The sequence below is a fragment of the Lissotriton vulgaris genome, chromosome 6, assembly GCF_964263255.1.
Source record: "Lissotriton vulgaris chromosome 6, aLisVul1.2, whole genome shotgun sequence".
NCBI classification, from domain to species: Eukaryota; Metazoa; Chordata; class Amphibia; order Caudata; family Salamandridae; genus Lissotriton; species Lissotriton vulgaris.
The window spans coordinates 1,517,158,882-1,517,179,516 of record NC_141694.1 but is presented as its reverse complement, the minus strand read 5'-3'; positions in this window follow the sequence as shown (position 1 = coordinate 1,517,179,516).

Sequence of the window (20,635 nt, the reverse complement as noted above, 5' to 3'; positions counted from 1 at the left end):
GTTATACAGTTTAATGGATGCAATGTTAACAGAACTAGGATGAGCAAGATTTGTTCTTGGCTTACTACAGTGAGGAGACATTCTCAGAGAGATTTTTCTGCTCCCTTGTGTGAAACTGTTAAAGTTTACTTTAGAAACAGAGTTACAATAATGTCACATGGCACAGGATGATGTCTAAACAAGATAAAGGACGATCTAAACATGGTTCAGTATTAGTGGTATTTCAAATAGAGTGTTATTTTATTAACAGAACGTTATCTCTCACAGGAACATCCACTGACTCTAACTCCAGAAGTCCATTGGCAATTGCCAATGGTTAGACTTTCCTGGTTATCAGTTCAGGCTGGACCGTTCCCATGAGGTACAGGGTCAAGACAGATTTGCAGATGGCTGGGTCTAATCTGAGGTGGCATGATGAGCAAAAGAACAATGGGTTGGAGTGCTACTCTGAGCTATTGCCAGTGGTTAGAGTTATTGCAAGCAGTCTCCCATCACCTTTTGTGTGTTTCATGTACAGCCCTAAGTGTCAAGGGTGTGCCCAAACTGGGTACCATGCTACCGGTGTCACTAGAACCATGCTGAACCTGGTTGATGAGCCTATAAGTAAGTCAAAACTAGTTGTGGCTTTCTTGGTGGCTGATTCAAACAGAACCTGGTTTGACAGTTTAGGCTGGACTGTTCCCAAGAGGAGCAGGGTGAAGACTGATTGCATATGACTGGGTCCATACTGAGGTGGTTGATGAGCAAAAGAACAATGGGCTGGAGTGCTACTCCAAGCTATTGTCGGTCTTTAGACTTATTACACACAGCTTTACATTACCTTTTGTGTTTTAAATCTATGCACAGACATGAATCACCTAACCATTTTCTTGCTAAAACCCCATTCTGATCAGTCGGTAGGCACTATGATTCTTTCAAAACAAAAGATGTCCACACATGTTTTCAGGTCTTTTTGCATACTCATAAGTACTGACCTAACTTTATGCACAATAGGTAAGGCAATCATCTTTAATCTGATGTCATGCTGGAAAGCCTTGACGGCTAAGATTTAGTCACAAAAATTGTGGACATTTTCGGCCACATGCATCAACCTATTTATGAAGTGCAAACGGTGCGAATCAGTAAATTCGGCCGTTTGCGATTCCTAAATAGGTTTTTGGGATGCATCAAGCATTTTTGGCAAAATCGCTATTTTTAGCGAATTCCAAAAATGCGATTGCTTTTAAGGAATCGCAAATTTGCGATTCCTTACAAGCAATGCATGTTACTTTTAAAATTGCGAATTCGCAATAAGGGGGTGCAAATTACCACGAGGGTGAACCTTGTGGTAATTTGCGAAAATGTATTAAAATGCTCAAAATTGCATTTTAAAACACTGTCATGTTACAGACACACATGTCCTTAGGACATGTGTGTGTGAAACATGCACTTCAATATACATTTCAGGGGTGCAGGGGGGGTCCTTTGGACCCCACCCTGCACCCATGGAATGCATTAACATTTTGCGAATTCTAATTTGCGATTTCGCAATTCCCATTGATTCCTATGGGCCTTTTGGCCCATAGGAATCAATGGGAATTGCGAAATCGCAAATTAGAATTCGCATAATATTTGCGATTCGGTAAAAATTGTGATTTTTACCGAATCGCATATATTATGCGATTTAAATCATGCATCCCATTTTGCGATTCCTTATTTGCGATTCCCTAAAAATCGCACATAAGGAATCGCAAAACCGGACTTTGATGCATGTGGCCGTATGTGATTAAATCTTGAGCTAAATCTATTTCAATATTACAAATCATAATAGGCATGTCTCCAAATACTTTTGTAATTGAGCTCAATTTAAATATTGATCCTAATAAAAATATTGATTTCCTACCCAATCCATTTCATCCGTTTTCAGCAACATACATTTTGGTTTGTACTTATCTCCCTAAACACTCTAAAGGGGAAAACAATTATGTTAATAAAGTAATCACAAAATGCCTTTGTTCAAAACTTTGGTTTTGGGCAATAGATTGTAAAATGTTTGGTCTGAAAAGAATTAGAAGAGTTGTCTCAGAGTCACCCATAACATTAAATGGAACACCATCAATAATGAGCTCGCACAATGGACTCTTGATGCTCCTAACATCCTTATGCTTAATCAAATCAGAAGTAAGAATGACATTTCTTAAAACCTCTTGACACTCACCTAATGACACTCTATTCATTTTCGTTTTGCTAGAACCAAATTTGCAAACCTCTTGACAATGAGATATTTTTGAGAGCCTTCACATTGTTTACCCATTGCAGTTATGAAGCAAAATTACCAACACGGTTTCTCGAACCACACCTATAATGTAAAATTGGAGTTCTTATGTTTGTGTTTTTGAACTTCTGTGCAAAAATAGTGTATACTTGTGAATCCTTTGAAATATTGTTCAATGCCATGGAATTGTACCGTGAGACTTTAGCCTGAGGATATTTGTGATTGCTCTGTGCTTTTAGCCATGCAAACCCATTCTGTAAGTTTAGGTTTTTTACAAGCCAAAGGTCGCTCTTGAATTTTCCTCAACCTACAAATGAAAACAAAATGATCCCTAATCTAAGTGTACAAATTATCCTGGAATTTGCAGGTGTAATATAAATTCCTCAAAGAGGCTACATATTATTTTCTTAGGTTCCATTTTCTTATGAAATAATTATGCCTGTCGAATATTATGCTGGGCTCATCAGAGAATTGTTTGCTCATTGTCTCAATCGCTTCCTTGTATTCATATCACATTACAAATTGCCCCAATGGAGCATCAATCTCGGGAAGGTTGTTAAAACTCTTTGACTATAAAGACCAAGATGATTAAACAATAAAGCCATTTTGCATCTGGAAACATACTTAACAGCTGTTGTATTAAGGAAGATGGTTGTATAATTTGTTGAACTGGGGCATTTCCTTCATCATCCTAATGTTATGTTATCTGTAGCAGCTGTGTGAAGCCAGAGAAGAAGACAGGAAGAGGGGAGGAAAATCTGATTCAATGTGTGTGGTTGTTCCAAGCTTTAGGTGCCAGGTATGAGAAGGTGTGCCCCTGCTCTTCTTTTGTGTATACATGGGTTGTGTGCTAGTGAGAGACTGGCACAACGGAGGTGTCTGGAAGGTTAGAAGAAATTAATGCAGCTGTTCAGATAGGCAGGGCCAGTGTTGTGGAAAGCTTTGTAGGAGTGGGTGAGGAGTTTGAAGTGTGCATGCTTATGCATCAGGAGCCAGTGGAGTTCCCTAGGGTGTGGGATGAATTGGGCTTGGTGTGGGAGGTTGAGGACAAGTCTGGCTGCTCTGGCTTGGATGATCTGCAGCCTTCGTGTGAGATGGTTGGTAATCTCTGTGTACAGGGTGTTTCCATAGTCTAGTCTACTGATGATGAGGGCTTGAGTGATCATTTTCCTGGTGTTGTCTAGTAGCCACTTGAATATTTTCTTCAGCATCCTTAGGGTGTTGAAACATGACAAGACCACTGTGTTGACTTAGTTTGGTCATGTCCAGTTTGTATTCTATGATGATTCCGAGGTTTCTCATTTTTCTAGCAGGGCATGGGAGTTGGTCCAAGGTTTGTGGGCCATCAGGAGGAGTTCTATAGCAAGGTGTTCTTCTAGAAGACTACCACCTCAGTCTTTTCTGAGTTCAATTTGAGGCACTTAGATTTCATTCAGGGGGGCACTTCTGCATGTGGCAAACGTGTCCCTGTTGTTAGGTGAGGTTGGCCAGCAGGGTTATGTATATGTTGAATACCATTGGCCTGAACAAGGAACCCGGAAGGACTCAACAAATTAGATCTTGTGCTAAAGGTGTAGGGAGGCATGTTGACAGTGTGGGTTCTTGTGGAGAAGAAGAAGCAGATCCATTGGATGAGTGTCCCTAAATTACAGCTTTATGAAGTTTTGATTTAGGATGATGTGGAAGGCAGTATAAAAGACTGCTGATAGGTCTGAAAGGGTGAGGGCTGTGGTTTTCTCCCTGTCTGAGACCATACAACGTTATTCGTTGCTGCTATAACTGCAGTTTCTGTGCTGTGGTTAGGTCTGAATCCTGATTGGATGACGTGATCAGAAAGGTGCGCGTTGATGGCTTTTTCCAGGACTTTGGCTGAGTAGGGACGGACGGAAATCAGTTGGTAATTGTCGAGGTTTATAGGTTCCGCTGAGGGTTTCTTTAGGAGGCGACATTGACAGCTGGGTGTTTCCATAGTTCTGTGAAGGTGGCTGTACTACTGAAGGTGTTGAGGATAGGGGTAAGGGCCTCATTCATAGGGATTGCTCTTTTGCTGAAGGCGTGGGGGGGTAGGGGCCACCTGGTTCCCGTGTGTATGGTCTTCAGGATTGTTGTAGTATTCTCTATACTAATGGTATCCATGTGATGATTGTGTTGATCTCCTTTGTTACTGGGAAACTTCTGGAGAGGGCCAGGGGATCTGATTGCGGATTACCCCATGGGCTTTGTCTTCTGCTGGTCTTTTGAGAGAAGGAATTTTATTCTCTTCAATTGGCAAAGATGATAGTTCACAGACTGAGCTATTTTAGTTCACATAAGGTATTGTTGCTCAAGAAATGTTATTCAGGAACCCAAGTGATATGAGGCTCACAGTACATAGCCAAAATGCATGCATTCTGCAATTAGATTAGATTAATTATATTTTCGCCTTCTGAGAATTAGACTTCAGGCAGCTCACTACCATCCAGTCATGTAGTTTCTTCGTTTCTCTCTGTAGTGCACATAAGTCCTAGATGGAAGACATCGTTATGTAAAGTTGAGTGACGTATGTGCTGATGTAGACTGCTGATTCTTTCAAAGACAGACCAAGGGCCTCGATGTCCAAGATTAACAGTACTGAGGAGAGAATACAACCTTGTAGAACACTGAAAGAAACCTGTTTTGAACCTGGGGCAAATGTTATTGATGCCGGCGTAACTAGCGTCATTCTGGTAATTTTGCGTAATGAAATTTGCATCTAATTGCCAGGATTACACCATAATCCTACGTAATGAAAATAATGTACAGAGAAAAATAATACCACAAGAAGTACAGAGACAATGCCATAGGCACATACATGAGTTGCATCTTCTTAATGAGAGCAGCAGGTCTTTAATGCAGGAAGTCAGCAAACATTTCAGGTTGATATTTGGCTACTTTGTTTCAGCATGAAACTACATTATGAATATGAGCAACAGTCCATTTAATGCGAGTGACCAGAAAACAGACTTGAAAATGCATTTTTGATTTTAATTTTTATTTGAGTGCAAAACACAATTTTAACAGGATTAAAATGCCCTAGAAACTGGTAGTCTACTGTACATAACGTGAACGTTTCCTTTTCCTTTCTTGAAGGCTCCTCCATCACCTTTATCCAGGCCTTGGCTATTTTGGATTTGGATTTTTAAAGGAAAGCATCCACATATTTGGAATCTTATCTTTTTAGGAAAAATCAAGTACGTTCACTGCAGTACTTTGCAAAATGTAGATTGTTTGAGGGATGACAGGCACTACAATATATAAATATATATATGTTTAATTTAGTTTGTTTGTTGTTGGAAGGCTTGGAATTTGGAGTAAGGGATAATGTTTGTATGTTTTTGGAATGGTGGTGGCCTGGGATTATACATATTTTGTCCATGTCCCTGTGTTTTTTGAAAATTTTGTACAGATTTGTTAATCATTTTATTGTGTTGTTTTACTCTTTTTGGCTTAGCCTGAACCAGCTTGTGGTTTGCCTTGGTTTAAATGTAAAATGTAGGATATTTGTGCCTGCATGTACCTGTTGGTGGCTAGGGTTGTGACAGTTCTTGAAGTCAGGCCCATGTAGCCAGCCATTTAATTGTTTCTGAGCTATCCTGTTCTCCATGTGCTTCACCACCATTTTTAATGTTACATTGGGCTGTTTGAGGTTGGGGCATTTGTAAAATGTATTTAATTTTCTATTCTGCAATTGTTGATTTACTGGTGATGGGTTATATATATCTTTGCTATCAATCAAGTGTGATTCTACAAGATTTGTTTTTTTCTGGGGGGGAGGTGCTCCAGGCACAATAAGGCAACCATGTACTTTGTTTCCCATGTCTCCTTCTTCGCTGGCCATACAATAGTGGCCATTTTGTGGAGCAAGTGTGTGTGTGTGTGTGTAGGTGTTTAGGTTTGTATGTGTGTGTTTGTGTATGTGTGTCTGATGGTCATTTTGTCTTTGTCATCTTTGCCTTTTTCTTTGCCATCCATGAAGCAACCACCATTTTGTAGAGCCGGTGAGTGTATGTATGTGTGTGGTTACCCTTTTGTCTTTGTTGTTCATGCCTCTTTCTCCACTTGCAATGTGATGGGTGAGCTAGCAACCACCATTTTGTGCCACCAGTGTCTGTTTCAAACCTTGTATTCCACTTTTAAAAGCCATTTTTGAAACATTAATAGATGAAGCCAATTACGTTTTTGTTTTTCCTGATATATTTGTCTGTGCTTGTGGTTCACTGTTGTACACATTTGCCAAATGTGATTAATTTATTTGATTTTTGCATGCATCCCATCTCCCACAGGGTGCCCATGCTCCCGTAGGCATACCAGCAAATATCCAATTCATTTATTCAATTTGTGTTGTCTCTCCTACCCCTCCATAGGGTGCTATGTGCCCTTTAGAGACACCAACTTAGATATTGGGGCATATTATCAAGGGGGTTTATCTCCGCTTTTTTGGCTTTAAAAGCCAAGAAAGGGGAGATAAAATTATCTCCCTATTACCTAGCTGCTGCTAACACCAGTTAGCAACAGCTAGTAGGAGATAGCGACCATCTTGGGCCCCACTTTGCATGTCAGTGATATTTATCACTAATGAGATGCAAAGTGGGCGTGCCAAGATGTTAGCGACTGAAAACAGTCGCTAACATCGCTATCTCCTATTACCAACTTTTGGAGATATTCGCACTAAGCGGGAATATCTCCAAAAGCTAACACCTGCCCTGAGCAGTTCTTAGCCATGTTATCCAAAGGGAGGTGGATAACATGGCTAAGAGCATTAGCTCGCTAATGCATGAATATCGCTGACTTTTCAGCGATATTCCTGCTTTGCAGCGATTTTTACCACATTTGCGTTAAACCTTGGTAATACCAACGTTTATTTGCGGTAAAAATCGCCGCTGCGCTGCGGTAAATTGTTGTCTCTAACCAAGCAATAGCGATAATTATCGCTATTGCTTGGTAATATGCCCCGTTGTTTGTTTAATGGCTAGTACCAAAAATAGTCAGTGTATGTATGGGTACAGTAGTGTAAAGCATGTGTGATCATGGCTTGCATTATATTGGCTAGTTTGACAAAGTCTCATTGGCTTCCTTTCCTGCTTCCCTTCTACGGACTGCAGCTGCAGAAGAATTCCTGCAAGACAAAAAACTGAGATGGAGAGCAGGCTGCAAATTTGCTGAGAGTAACACCAGAGTCCTTTGCTAAGTCCTTCCGCTTGTGCTAAGTGACCAATATATAAGGTAAAGAAAATGACCCAAAGTAGGAAGTTTCTGTCAAGAAAGTGGACAGAGAATGTCTGTTACCAGTGCCTCCTCTGACATCAAGCTGTTCTAATTTTTCCAGAAATGTGATGTACCTGCTGCACCCTGCTCTGTACAGGAAGATGCTGAGGGTAAAATCAACCCTGACTCAATGGCATTATCACCAAAACCAAAGCCCATGTCTCACAGCACTGCAGTGACTGCAGCCATGGAGTGTCATTGTCAGGAAAGTGGTGTATTAAATGATGCGGTTGTGAGTTTTCACCATCTAATACACTCACAAGCAATACCGCCTTGGGTCCAGTTAAATTTGTTTTTCAAAACCGTTAGCTCAATCCTGGGTAGCTGTGGCTATGAGCAATCAGGTTTAAAGAAGCAAGTGTAAATCATTTTGAAGCCCGAAAACAATTAAATAAGAAAGTCACACAACCCAAAAGAAATTCAATATCAATTCATAAAAAATATAGAGAAATCTATTTTTATTAATTTTTAGCTACCAAAATGAACAACATTGGGGGCTCAGTAGATAATAATTTATAATTAAATCCAAAATCAATGTAAAATTTCAACAAGCGTTGGTAGAAGCAAATTTTGAAAACTTTTTAAATCTTTTAAACATTTGTATTCAGCTACTCTGGCCTACTGTGGGCAATTGACTTCAGGAAGGGAGAATGTCAAGGTGTGGCAAAAAGGAGTTGTAGAGCACTTATCTCATCACCAAAGCAGTCTTAAATTCAGTTCCAAGCTCTAGGTGTGAATCACCATAGACGTTAGCTGAGTGGTCCTAATATTTAATTTTTTTAATTTTATTCATTGCAATTTTATATAGCGCGAACATTACCCGAAGGTGTCAGAGTGCTTTACAAAAGAACCAGTTGCGTTACATAAGGACTTTGGATTACATGAGTTATATAAGAAATATAAACAGAAATAATTGCAAATGTACAAGTTGTAAAGTCACCCAAGGAAGATGCTATAAGATGCTGAGGATGTTCTGAAGGCAAAGAGGTCATCCTGGGTTTACTCCTAGGTCCACTGTCCAGGTGGGGCACTTTTAGCCACATTATTCGAAGTCCCTTGAAGTACTCTTTGATCCAGCAAAAATCCAGCTGCCTCTCGACTACTGGTTTCCGGTCACAGCGAAACCAGCTGTTTGCTTTGGCGAAGGCTAGTGTCCATTTTGGGTGACAAAACTGCACTCTGATGAGTCTCCCAGGCCCAGCAGACTCGGTGGAATTGTTAAGCACTGGGTCTTGGTCTCTGCGACTGCATGAAACAAGTCAGTGCTGACTAGGCAATTGAGGCTACTGAATGGTCAGGTTGGGCTTCCTCAGGTTTTGTGGCCATGGTGGTGTAACAGGAAGTCAACCAACTAACTCTTGGAGTTCACCTCATCTGTCTGTGCTCTGGAGCATCTTTTCCATGACCGAAGCATGACAGGCACAGCCTTCTCTTTGCTAACCCGAGGATCAGCAGATGCAGTTCAGCGGTTGGTGCAGCCTTTCTTGCTAGGTTCAGAAAACAGAAGGGAAGTCTTTATTTGGTCCTCTCTCTACTCCAGTCCAACTGTGATCTGAGGTCTAGGTACCAGGAATTCTATAAAAGTACCCTCAGGGATGCTGCAGTTACTAGCCAATTGGCCTCTAGGATCCTCCCCACATGATAATGACTTGCTGCTTGGTATCTAGCTAACCCAGATTGTACTGTTCTGCCCACTTTGGACCCTTTGGACCTGGGGGTCCCTCAGGGCTCCTCGCTGAGTCCCACGCTTTTTAATCTGTACGTGCAGCCGCTGGCTGAGGTCGTCAGGCAATGGGGCCTAACCATGGTCTCCTATGCTGATGACACTCAGTTGGCGGTTACGATCAGCGGGGATGCCAAGCAGGATGCCCTCAGGTTCCGAAGTGGACTGAGAGAGGTGGCCAGCTGGATGAATAACAACTGTCTCCAGCTGAACGCGACAAAAACAGAGGTGATGATCGTTGGAAGGGAAGCGGACCACTGGGGGGACGAATGGTGGCCTCCGGAGCTGGGATCAGCGCCGGCCCCTGTCCTGGAACTCAGGAATCTGGGAGTATGGCTTGACCACACGCTAAGCTTTGTGACTCACACGAAGAGAGTGGCGGCCTGCTGTTTTGGAGTATTACGCGGGCTAAGACCCCTGCTGCGATTCTTTGATGCTCCTACAAGACAGCTGGTCATTCAAGCAATGATCATCTCGCGGCTGGATTACGCCAGTTCCCTCCTTTTAGGAGCGAACCAAGCCGAGATTCTTCGTTTACAGCGAGTCCAGAACACGGCGGCTAGGGCGGTGGTTGGTCTGCCTCGAACCTGCCCTACCTCTAACACTCTACGGTCCCTGCACTGGCTCCCGATAAGCAAGCGTATCCAATTCAAGGCTCTTTGCCTGGTTTTTAAAATTCTGAGAGAGTTGGCACCCGGGATACTCAATACACTGATCTCTCCCTATGTTCCTACCCGCTCACTACGATCCCTTGGACAGTCCTTGGTGGTCGTCCCCCGTTTTAGACTTAGTCGGATGGGGGGTCGCTCCTTCCGCGTGAAAGCTGCAACCCTCTGGAATGCGCTCCCCTTGGAAATCCGCCTCTCGAATGACCTAATATCTTTTCGTAGGGCTCTGAAAACCTTCCTGTTTTAAATGTTCCTTGCTTTTAATGTTCTGCTTTTTTGTTACTGGACTTAGTGTTGTGTTGTGTTTACCTTTCCCTGCGCCAGGACGCTCCTTCGCTGGAGCAGCTGTGCGCATTAAAATGCAAATAACATAACATAACATAACATAACTTCCAAGATGGCAGAACCCCTCTCACAGTGTGTGGCGCTTGGTAGTCCACTCTAGAGGTGTGGCTACTTGAGAGATACAAGCCCACGATAAAACCGGTTTGCCAACTGGTCTCCCTCTCTGTCCCTGACAACAACCTGTCTACCTCAACAAAAGAGTAGCTCCCCTTAAATTTTTCCACCATTTGTCTTTCAAAGTTGCCTTCCCCTTTGAAGCTTGCCTTTTGGGTTCACACCCTGGGTGGCTATCTGCTAAGGAGAGGTGGCATCTCTTACTATGGCGGGATGTTATTGTTCCAGCTCCTAAGAGCCATTCATACCCATCGGAATATTACTTATTAAGAGAGTAAAGTTCTTATGGGAAAATATAGTGAGCATACCTTTCAAAATCTTAAGCTTGCTTGTACTACTGCACCCATATTGAATCACTCACATACATCAAGGATGTTCATCGTTCAAGCACATGAATTAGAAAATGCTGTAGGGCTACTTTTATCCCAGTGAGACCAAGAAGCCAGGTAACTCCATCCTGTAGCTCCTCTGTCTCCAAAAATATTTTCAGCTGAACAAAGTTACACCATCATATAAGAAGATCTCTTGGCTATCTGGTTAGACATTATTTACTCTGGACCAAACTTTCAATCACAGATTAGCAAAACCTTCAGTTTCTTTAATATACACAGTCCTCATCGCCAAGACAATGAAGGTGAAGTTATTGTTCACTGAATTTGATCTTGGAATTACTTTACTTCCTGATTCCACAAATAGTAAGGCAGATGTGTTGTCAGGTTGTAAATCAAATAACAAACAAATCATTATTGACCCACAATTAATGGTCCCACAAAAAAATCCAAGGCATTACCTTTTATTTTATCACCAACCTGTCCCAAGATAAGAGGGTATTGGCGTCAGTGGGGGCAAAGTAACAGATTTAAAGTCTGCTCTAGCTGACTGGAGCATTTTCAAAGCTCCAGTCGGCTGTGAGCAAACTTTGTGGTGGCTCCAATGTGGTGGGAGTTTTAAAAAATGCTCCCTTCCCACACTAGTTCAGCTAACTAGAACTGCTGTATTTCACTTATTTTATACAAGTGAAATGTGAGCTTAACTATATAGTTCCTACAACCTTTGGATTTATAAGGTAATTTCAACCTCAAAAAAAATTCTATTCCATGACTATGACGTGCCTTTAACATTTGTTTTTTTCAGTGAATTTTAAAAAAAAAAATATTTCCTAACTGTAACCTGTAACCTTAGAGATTAAAAGTGTGTGAGTGAGTGCATGAGGGGCTCAGTGGGTGTATGAGAGAGTGTGTGAGTGTCTCAATGGGTGAGTGAGTAAATGTGTGAGCATCAATTTGAGTGTTGGAGTGGCTGCATAAGTGTCTCACTGGATGTGTGAGTGGGTACATGAGTGTCTGAGTATGTCTGCTTTTATAGTTACCCCCACTTTTTGCCTGGTGCTGTACTGTTTCTGACTAGTCTGACTGGGATCCTGCTAACCAAGATCCCAGTCTCTGTGCTCTCTCCCCTAAATTGGTATGGTAAGTACTTATGAACATCCCAGATTGGACACTGGTGTACCCCTATCAGTCCTTAGAATATGACACTGAGGTACCAAGGGCTAAGGTACACCAGGGCTCCCCCATGGGCTGAGCATGCATTATGCTACCCATGGAGGACCACTCAAACTGTAACTACAGGCCCGCCATTGCAGCCTGTGTAAGCGGGTGCTAGCACCACTTACAAAAGATATATGTTTCCCTATATCTAAGGTCACTGCACTTAAAAACTATAAGTCACCCCTAAAGCAAGCCTTTCAATCCTGAAGGTAGAGTGCTCGATACTAAGTTATGGGGGTGCCCCTGCATGAGGAAGACATTCCAACATCCTTCGGAGTCTATTCTCCCGGGTTATAAGTGCATTATCCATTATGATAAATAAAGTGGCCATGCGTCATTACACGATGACCATCTCTAAACTGGCTGTAATTAACCCTGTCATGTTTGGTATTAAACATGTTTGGTATCATACTCCCAAACCATAAATGGTGTGTGAGGTATAAATCTATGCACTGTAAAGCTTCTCCGAGAGGTCCTCAGGGCTCCCAGTACCAGTCTTTCAGACCCAGACAGTACAACGTGGCTGTTGCCGACCAGAGACAAGATTCTACCCTCCTGCTGCTGAGCCAAGCACGAGCAGGGGAAGGCAAAACAATAGGTATACAGTCACAGGGAGGTGGGACAGGGTGGGAGCGCTTACTGGCACCACTTAATCTGCATGAGGGGCACATTTTGTGCCCTCCTTGCATAGTCAAGTTCAAAGAAGCTCAGGGAGACATTGGCTCCCACTCTGGTGTGAAACTGGACAAAGGACATGTGAGTATCCACTACACTGTCTGACCTCTCCCCTGGGAGGGAACCCTGAATCATCCCAACCCTTTCCTTAGGATACTTAGGGGCTTACCTGAGGGTGGGTTCCTATATTTGTCATGAAACAAGGTTCATTTCAAGACACCACTTCTTCTTCGACCATCTGGATTTTTCTGGACTGTGCTCAGGGCATCAAGGCTGCTCCTGGTCTCATTGCCCTGCTCGTCTGCTGCAACGTATGTGCCTGTGCTCCATATAGAAACCTCCCAAGGCCTGTGGGCATGCAAGACCTCTGAAGGAATCTTCCTTGAAGTAAAGGAGTTAATTTCTTGCATCTGCAGACACCGTAACTAAGCTGACTGGTCTGCTGGTCCTGGGCTCCCACAGACTCCAAAAAAAGACTCAGCAACACAGGTGGTAGTTCTTCACCTCCCTCAAGGCCTGCCCTGTCCTCTCACCACGTTTAAGGTCAGTATCCCTTGTCAGAGCTACAGGAACTGAACACCTGTGCAATGCATTGACTTTCTGTTGCAAATGCTTCCTGGCTTCCCATGATTTTCAGGCTCCAAGTAGCCACAACGTCAAGCATCTCTAGTGACCAAGATCTTTGTCCTCACCACAACTCTTGCAGCATCGGCTCGTATCTTTTGTGAGTTGCTCGAGGTCCTCTCGCGACTCCAGTATCTCCGACCTGTGGGTCCTCTTGAGGGTCACCTTTGAATTCAGTGGCCTCCCCTGGTTGCTCGGGCCTGCCCTGACTCCCCTATTTGTGGTGAGTCACCTGGACCTTGCTGGTCCCGACACTGTATATTCTTCACTCTCCATGCTTGTTGCAGTTGCAAAGGCTTGTTGGTGCTCCCGACGGACACCAACCCCTCAACTCTAGCCATCTAACATGGGACAGCATGTGCATGGCTCCTGGTCTTCCACAGCATCACCTGACCTGCACAGCTGCAATTTCAAGTCACTGTCAGCTCTCCTGCAACACTCAACATCGGTGAGCATTTGTCTTCCGTGCCTCCTGGTCACTCCTAATTGGAATAGGCTCTGTCCCCTCTGCTTTAAGGTACTTCTAAACTTGAGTCCATCTTTGGGTTCCACCAGACACTTTCACCTTCCCCAGCAGCGGCATCTTCCTGAAGTCCTCCAATGAGTTCTACCGCAGTTTCCAACGCCACTTCACCCCTATGTACCCAGCTTCTTTGGTATGGGTATCCTGGTTCCTAGGGTATCAGGGGTGGGGTGGCTCTCCAACCTTCTATCCTCCACGGGGCTTCTTCAGGATCCACTGGTAAGGGTCCTTTTTCTTTAAAATTGCAACCACGACTCACCCTTTGACTAGTATTGAGACCGTGGTCATGTTCGCACGCTGCAAACAGCCTCCGTGGGGGTCCTGGTAACTTACCTGGGGTGGTTACTTGGGTCCCCAGCACTTCTACATCTTCTGGGTATAGTTTTGACTCGAGTCATGGTTCGTATATTACTATTTTAGTATATGGGTTGGTCTCCCCCCTGGTGACCACTGTGTATTTGTGCTACTTACTTGTTTCTATTGCAAAGTATTGTGCATATTGTGTATATCTCTGGCTAGGAGTATATATTGTTATAACTACACTGTGTGGTTCTTGTTCACTTAATCTATACCAATAACATAATGTTCTGATAAAACAAGCTGCTTTACTCTCCTTCTGGACTAAGCCTGAAGGCTGCTCTCCACATCTAAAATCACCATAAGTGTTGTCTGGATTGGTGCAGGGTAACGACTTACATAAGTGTGCACCATATACCAAGCCAGCTTCTCAAAATGCCTGAATGTGTATCTGAATGGGTGTATGAGTGCCTGAGTGAGTGTCTCAGTTGTCCTGTGAGTAGGTGTGAGAGTGTCTGAGTGGATTTGCGAGTGCCTCCTTGAGTGCGTGTCAGTCTATGAGTGAGTTTCTGAGTGGGTCTGTGAGTGGGTGCATTATTCTCTGAGTGGGTGTGTGAGTCTCTGAGTGGATCTGTGAATGGCTGTGTGAGAAACTGGGTGGGTCTGTGAGCAGGTGTATGTGTCTGACCTGGTAGGTGTGTGGTTGCATGAGTGTCTTAATAGGTCCATGAGTGTCTGTGTAAGTGGCTGTATAGGTCTGTGAGTGGGTGCATGAATGTCTGAGTGAGTGTCTGAGTGTGTCTGTGAGAGGGTGTGTGAGTGTCTGTGTAGGTGTGTCAATAGCTTTGAGTGTCTCAGCCACAAAGGAACCGTACAGCCTTTTTATCCAATAAGAGTCCACAGTTTTCACAAAATATCTACTCAAGTGGAGTTCTTCCTACTGGTTAATTACTAAGTGCTACCTCCATGGGTAAATGTTCAGTATGTATTCTACAACACAGCTACATAATAGAGCACAAGGAAATGTCACCAGTGACCTTTTCTGCATTTCTGCAATGTGATTGATCCTGATGCATCTTTATCCAGAAATGTTATGTCATTAATTCTCCTATGAAGAAGCCAACAAGACTACAAAGAAGTACATTTCCTTTAAGCAAGTGTTCTTCCTCCTAACTATATAAATTAAGTGCTTTTTTGTTTGGTTGAGATTACCTCATGTCCCTCAGAATCATGAAATCCTCACAAAAATTGGCAGGTAACTCTTTGGGGAGGCTGCTTTTAAGCTGTCCATCATCCTGCAAAAAGATAAGAAGACCTTCGGACAGGACAACAAAGAACTAACTTGTCACAGTCACATGCAGATTGCACTCCCATAGATCAACAATGTGGTCACCTCCATGAAGGATTTCAGATTGTTTTTTAATATGGAATTGCAGAGAAAAAATACCTGCTATGTTTCTATTTGTAAGTGCTTCCTGTTGAGATTTAATTTCCGTGAAAAGATCACCAGGGCCAGACTGGGGCACCATTTTCCAGGGCCTGGCCACTATATAGTGAGGGAGGAGGGCAAAGTAACCCTCCTCCCTGGGACAATTTAAGCCTCCGGTACCCCATCCACTGGGGCCCACCACAATTCAATGGGGAAGGAGGGCTGTGCAGCCCCCATCCCCGGGCTGATTTCATCCCTGGGATCCCTCTTTCCCAGGGCCCAGCAATGTGTCCCTGGGTGCCCTGGTCCCACCTTGGGTACCCAGTTTGCAGGATGGAGACTACAGGGGGACTCTCAAGGCCCCTCGGGGAAGCCAGCATTTCTTTTGCATGCAGGGTGCTGCTGGAAATGCAGCTCCCTTCATGGAAGAGAACAATAGTTTCATCTCTTTCCCAAAGAGATAAAACCTCCACTTTCAGCAAGCAGAGCATTTTGACAGCTCTATCTTGTTAGCAGCAGAGTATTTGCTGTGTTTGGAGGGAGCTGTCAGCACCCCTGGACATAGCAGGAGCCGGCCCTTAGGGGTTGGGGCTCCCAGTGCCAGGGGTCCATGCAAACCCCCTCTTGAATGTGAATTATAGCCCCAGGGCGGTGGTGGTTCCTGGGGCTTGGGTGGTGTCCATGTGGCCCCCTATATTAATTTTTGTATTTATTGTTCTGTGCAGGTGGTGTTCCTGTGGCCTGGGGGTCATTGCAATACCCAACAATAAAATTAGCATCAGACTAAGGGAGGTGGTGGCCCACAGGGCATAAATATGCCAAAAGAAGGGGACCTGTGTGCCCCTTCCTTTTTTGGTAAAGCACATGTCCCCGGGACCTGGTCCAACAGTTCTTTAATCTTGCCATGATTTGAAAAAAAATGCTTCATTGCAATGGCTGGGTCCCTCTGGGACCCAGCACCTGAGATAGAGGGTCAGGGTACTCCTACCTTGCCATCTTTAAAAAAAAAAATTCTGCTTTTGTTTTTGGGGCTTCACTGAAGCCTAGATGGATGCCAGCACTTCGTGCTTGAATTGTTGGCAGTCAATCAGAGCTCTATAGATGTCTGCATAAGTTTGTTCTTATTCACGAAGCAGTTCAAACACTCCCCTTCTAGAGGTTGTGAGCTGTCAAAGGGCTCCTGCCCACTGGAGGCAGGTTTCATCTCTTAACCTGTCAGCAGACATATATGGAGGGATACATATTGAAACAATTGCTCCTGCACAGAGGGAGCTGACTTTCCAGCAGCTCCCTCCATGCAGCAGCTATGCTGGCTCCCGCAAGAAGGAGGCAGAGTAAAGGTGAGAAATAAGCAGAAAGAGGCAGAATAAAGGTTAAACACAAGAAGAACGAGGCAGAATACGGGTCAGCAACAAGCAGAAAGAGGCAAAATAAAGGTCAGAAATGAGCAGAAAGAGGCCGAAAAAAGGTCAGAAATTACCAGAAAGTTGCAAAATTAGGGAGAGAAACAAACAGAAAGAGGCAAATTAGACGAAAGAAATTAACAGAACGTGCAAAATAGAGGTCAGAAACGACCAGCAAGAGGCAGAATAACAGGCAGAAATGAGCAGAAAGAGGCAGAATGAAGGTCAGCAATGAGCAGAAAGAGGTAAAATAAAAGTGAGATGTAAGAAAGATGTAGAATAAAGATCAGAGGTAAGCACAAACAGATCAAATAAAGGTCTGCAGTGAGCAGAAAAAGGGCAGAATATGGGAGAGCATGAGTGGAATTAATTCAGTCAAAAATAGGGTTATTGGCCCCCAATGACCCTTAGCAGCCAAGTGGACTTTATCCCCAACCATTAGTGTGCGAGCAGGCCACTTTGCAGAGTGGTTGAGAAAGGGTGTGTGCTTATGAGGAGGTCCCAGCAATCCTGCTGTGGGGGACTTACTTGTGGCACCATTAGGGGTTCTTGGCCCCCAACGAGCCTGAGCAGCCAAGTGGAGTTTATACCTCAACCAGTAGTGCACCAGGAGGCTCCTTTGCAGATTGGTTGAGAAAGGGAGCCAGGCCTTCTATGAGGCCTCAACAATCCTGGTTGGGGGCCAACAATATAGGTTCTTGGCCCCCAAGGACCTACAGCAGCCAAGGGGACTTCTTCCCCCAAACAGAAGTGTGCCTTGAGGTTTGTTAGCAGAGTGGTTAAGAAAGGGGGCGGGCCTATGATGAGGTCTCAGAAATCCAGCTGTGGGGAACTTACTTGTCGCACCAATAGCAGTTCTTGATCCCCAATGCCCTTAGTAGCCAATGGGAATTCATCCCTCAACCAGTAATGCAGCAGGAGGTGCGTTTGCAGAGTGGCTGAGAACGGGTGTGGGCCTCTGACAAAGTCTTAGCAATCCCGCTATGGGGTAATTACTTGTGGCAGCAATAGGGGTTCTTGGCCCCCAACGACCCTCAGCAGCCAAGTGCAGTTCCTCCCAAAAACAGTTGCGTGCCAGGAGGAGCGTTTGCAGAGTGGTTGAGAAAAGGGTCAGGCCTCATATCAGATATCAGCAATCCTGCTGAGGGGACATGCTTTTGACCTCAATAGGAGTTCTTGGTCCACAATGATCTTCACAGCCATGGGGACTTCTTCACCCAACCAGTAGTGCACCAGGAGGCATTTTTGCAGAGTGGTTAAGAAAGGGACAAGGACCTCAGATGAGGTCTCAGCAATCTCTGTGTGGGGATCTTACTTGTGACAAGAATATGGTCTCTTAACCCCAAATGATCCTCAGCACGGAAGGGGAGTTCATCCCCCAACAAGTAGTGCACCTGAACTCGCATTTGCAGAGTGGTTGAAAAAGGGGGTGGGCCTTTTGATGAGGTCTCAGCAATCCTGCTGAGGGGGATTTACTTGTGGCAACAATAGGGGTCTTGGCCCCCAATGACCCTCAGTAGCCAAGGGGAGTTCATCCCCCAACCAGTAGTGTACCAGAGGGCTCCTTTGTAGTTTGGTTGAGAAAGGGAGCAGGGCTTCCAACAAGGTTATAGCAGTCCCACTGTGAGAGACCTACTTGTGACCACACAAGGGGTTCTTGGCTTCCAATGATCTTTGGCAGCCAAGGGGACTTCTTCCCCCAACCAGAAGTGAGCCAGGAGGCCTCTTTGCAGAGTGGTTGAAAAAGGGGTGGGGCTTCTGACAAGATCTCAGCAATCCCTCTATGGAGGACTTAATTCTAGCAACAATAGGGGTTCTTGACCCAAGCGAACCTTTGGAGCCAAGGGGACATCATCCCCCAACCAGTAGTGTGCCAGGAGGTGTGTTTACATAGTGGTGGACAAAGGGGGTGGGGTCTTCAGCGAGGTCTCAACGAGCCCACTGTGGGGGACTTACTAGCGGTTATAGGAGGAGTTATTGGCCCCAAACTTCTCTTAGCATCCAAGGGGACTGAATTAGGGTGACGTTGAAATACTCAGCCTGCTCACTGACTTTGGCGGAGTTTTACGGTAACTCTGTGGGACAAATCTCTGGAGAGCGCCCCCAAGGTCTAGCAGAAAGAGGAAAAATAAAGGTCAGCAATGAGCAGAAAGAGGCAAAATATGGTCACAAGTGAACAGGAAAAAAGGCAGAAACGGAGGGGAAAATGAGCAGAATCCACTCAGGCACTCATACACCCTCTCACAGAACAATTCAGTCACTCACTCAGACACCCATTTAGAAACTCATGCACCCACTCAGAGATCCACTGAGACACTCATGCACCCACTCACTCACCCACTGAAACACTCATGCACTCACTCACACACCCACTGAGACACTCAAGCACTCTATTATACACTTACTCTCAAATATTACAGGCTACAGTTTGGGAAAAAAACATACTTTTTTGGGGAAATTCACTTAAAACACAAAGGTTACAGACACAATATATTTAGGAAACCAAATTTAAAAAACTTACAAACTCAAAGAACAAGCATTTGCAATGCAATAGGGCTCGCATTAGTAAAGTTTGAGGGATAAGTATTGTATATGACAAATTTATTATTTATGTTTTTGTTTTGAAATTTTGGAAATTAATAACTTTGTCATTTACAATGCTAATAGCGTTAACTTGTGGAAATGTGACACCTATTGCATTTGTAATCTGTTGCTTGTGCTACACAAGGGCCGATCTAACAGCAAGTTTAAACATATGCAACAGAAGCAATGAGTGAGAGTTACCATGGACAGCAGAACGACGGCGGGGGTGAAAGGAACTACAGACAGCAAGAGGAGGGCAGGCCTGCGGCCGTGAATAAGTGACGGCGGGGGGCAGGGCAGCGTAGCCTTTGATGTGCCAAATGCTGCTGGGGAACCGAGTTGGAGCCTCGACGTGGGCTCAGCATCCTGTGATTCTGATAAAATCACTTTATCTCCCTGCGCCTACCACACAATGAAAGTGTCCTTGTGTAACATAACTGGTGCTCATGTGAAGCTCTCCAATACCTGCTCATTCCACTTTCCTAACTGCATGCTCTAATCGTTAGTTAAGGCCCCTAATTAAGCTTTGACACTCAATAGTTGTAAATGATGAGCCTGCAGCAGAAAGCAACAACGCTTAATCAATGCATTTAATGCAATGTTGGGAGCGTGACAGCCATCAAGGTGATCCCACTGTGGTGTACAACAAATGGGACACGCCCTCAGCAGAAGCTCTCCTGACGCAAAGTCCAACTGAGGAGAGGGACGGAGAAAAAAAGAGGGCGACAACACTGCCACAGTCATAATCTAGCAGTATTACTGACCATTGAGTCAGTCAATAGTTTCATTTCCATCACTGGCCTAATGTGCATTTTCGACTCATAAATCGAGAGAAGGGCAATAATCTTTAATGACGGGCTCCACGGTGAATAATGCTTCAGTGTTTACCATTTACATCCTGCACACTTTAAGCTAAGCGGTTTCCTAATGCTTAATATCAGGTTTTCTAATTTCCCAAATGATTAGACTGCTTAGCACTAATCTCAGAATGATGAAACTGTGACCCTTGACCCCCAGTGTACACACTGCCTTTGCTCAGCCCAGTCATTGAGTGTGGAACGCCGCTGCTGAGACAGACCTGTGCCGGGAAAGACACTCTGCAGCAGGGCGCCCGTCCTAAAGACATACGAACGGCTGTAGAGTGCCCACGAGCGCCACAGGAAGTAA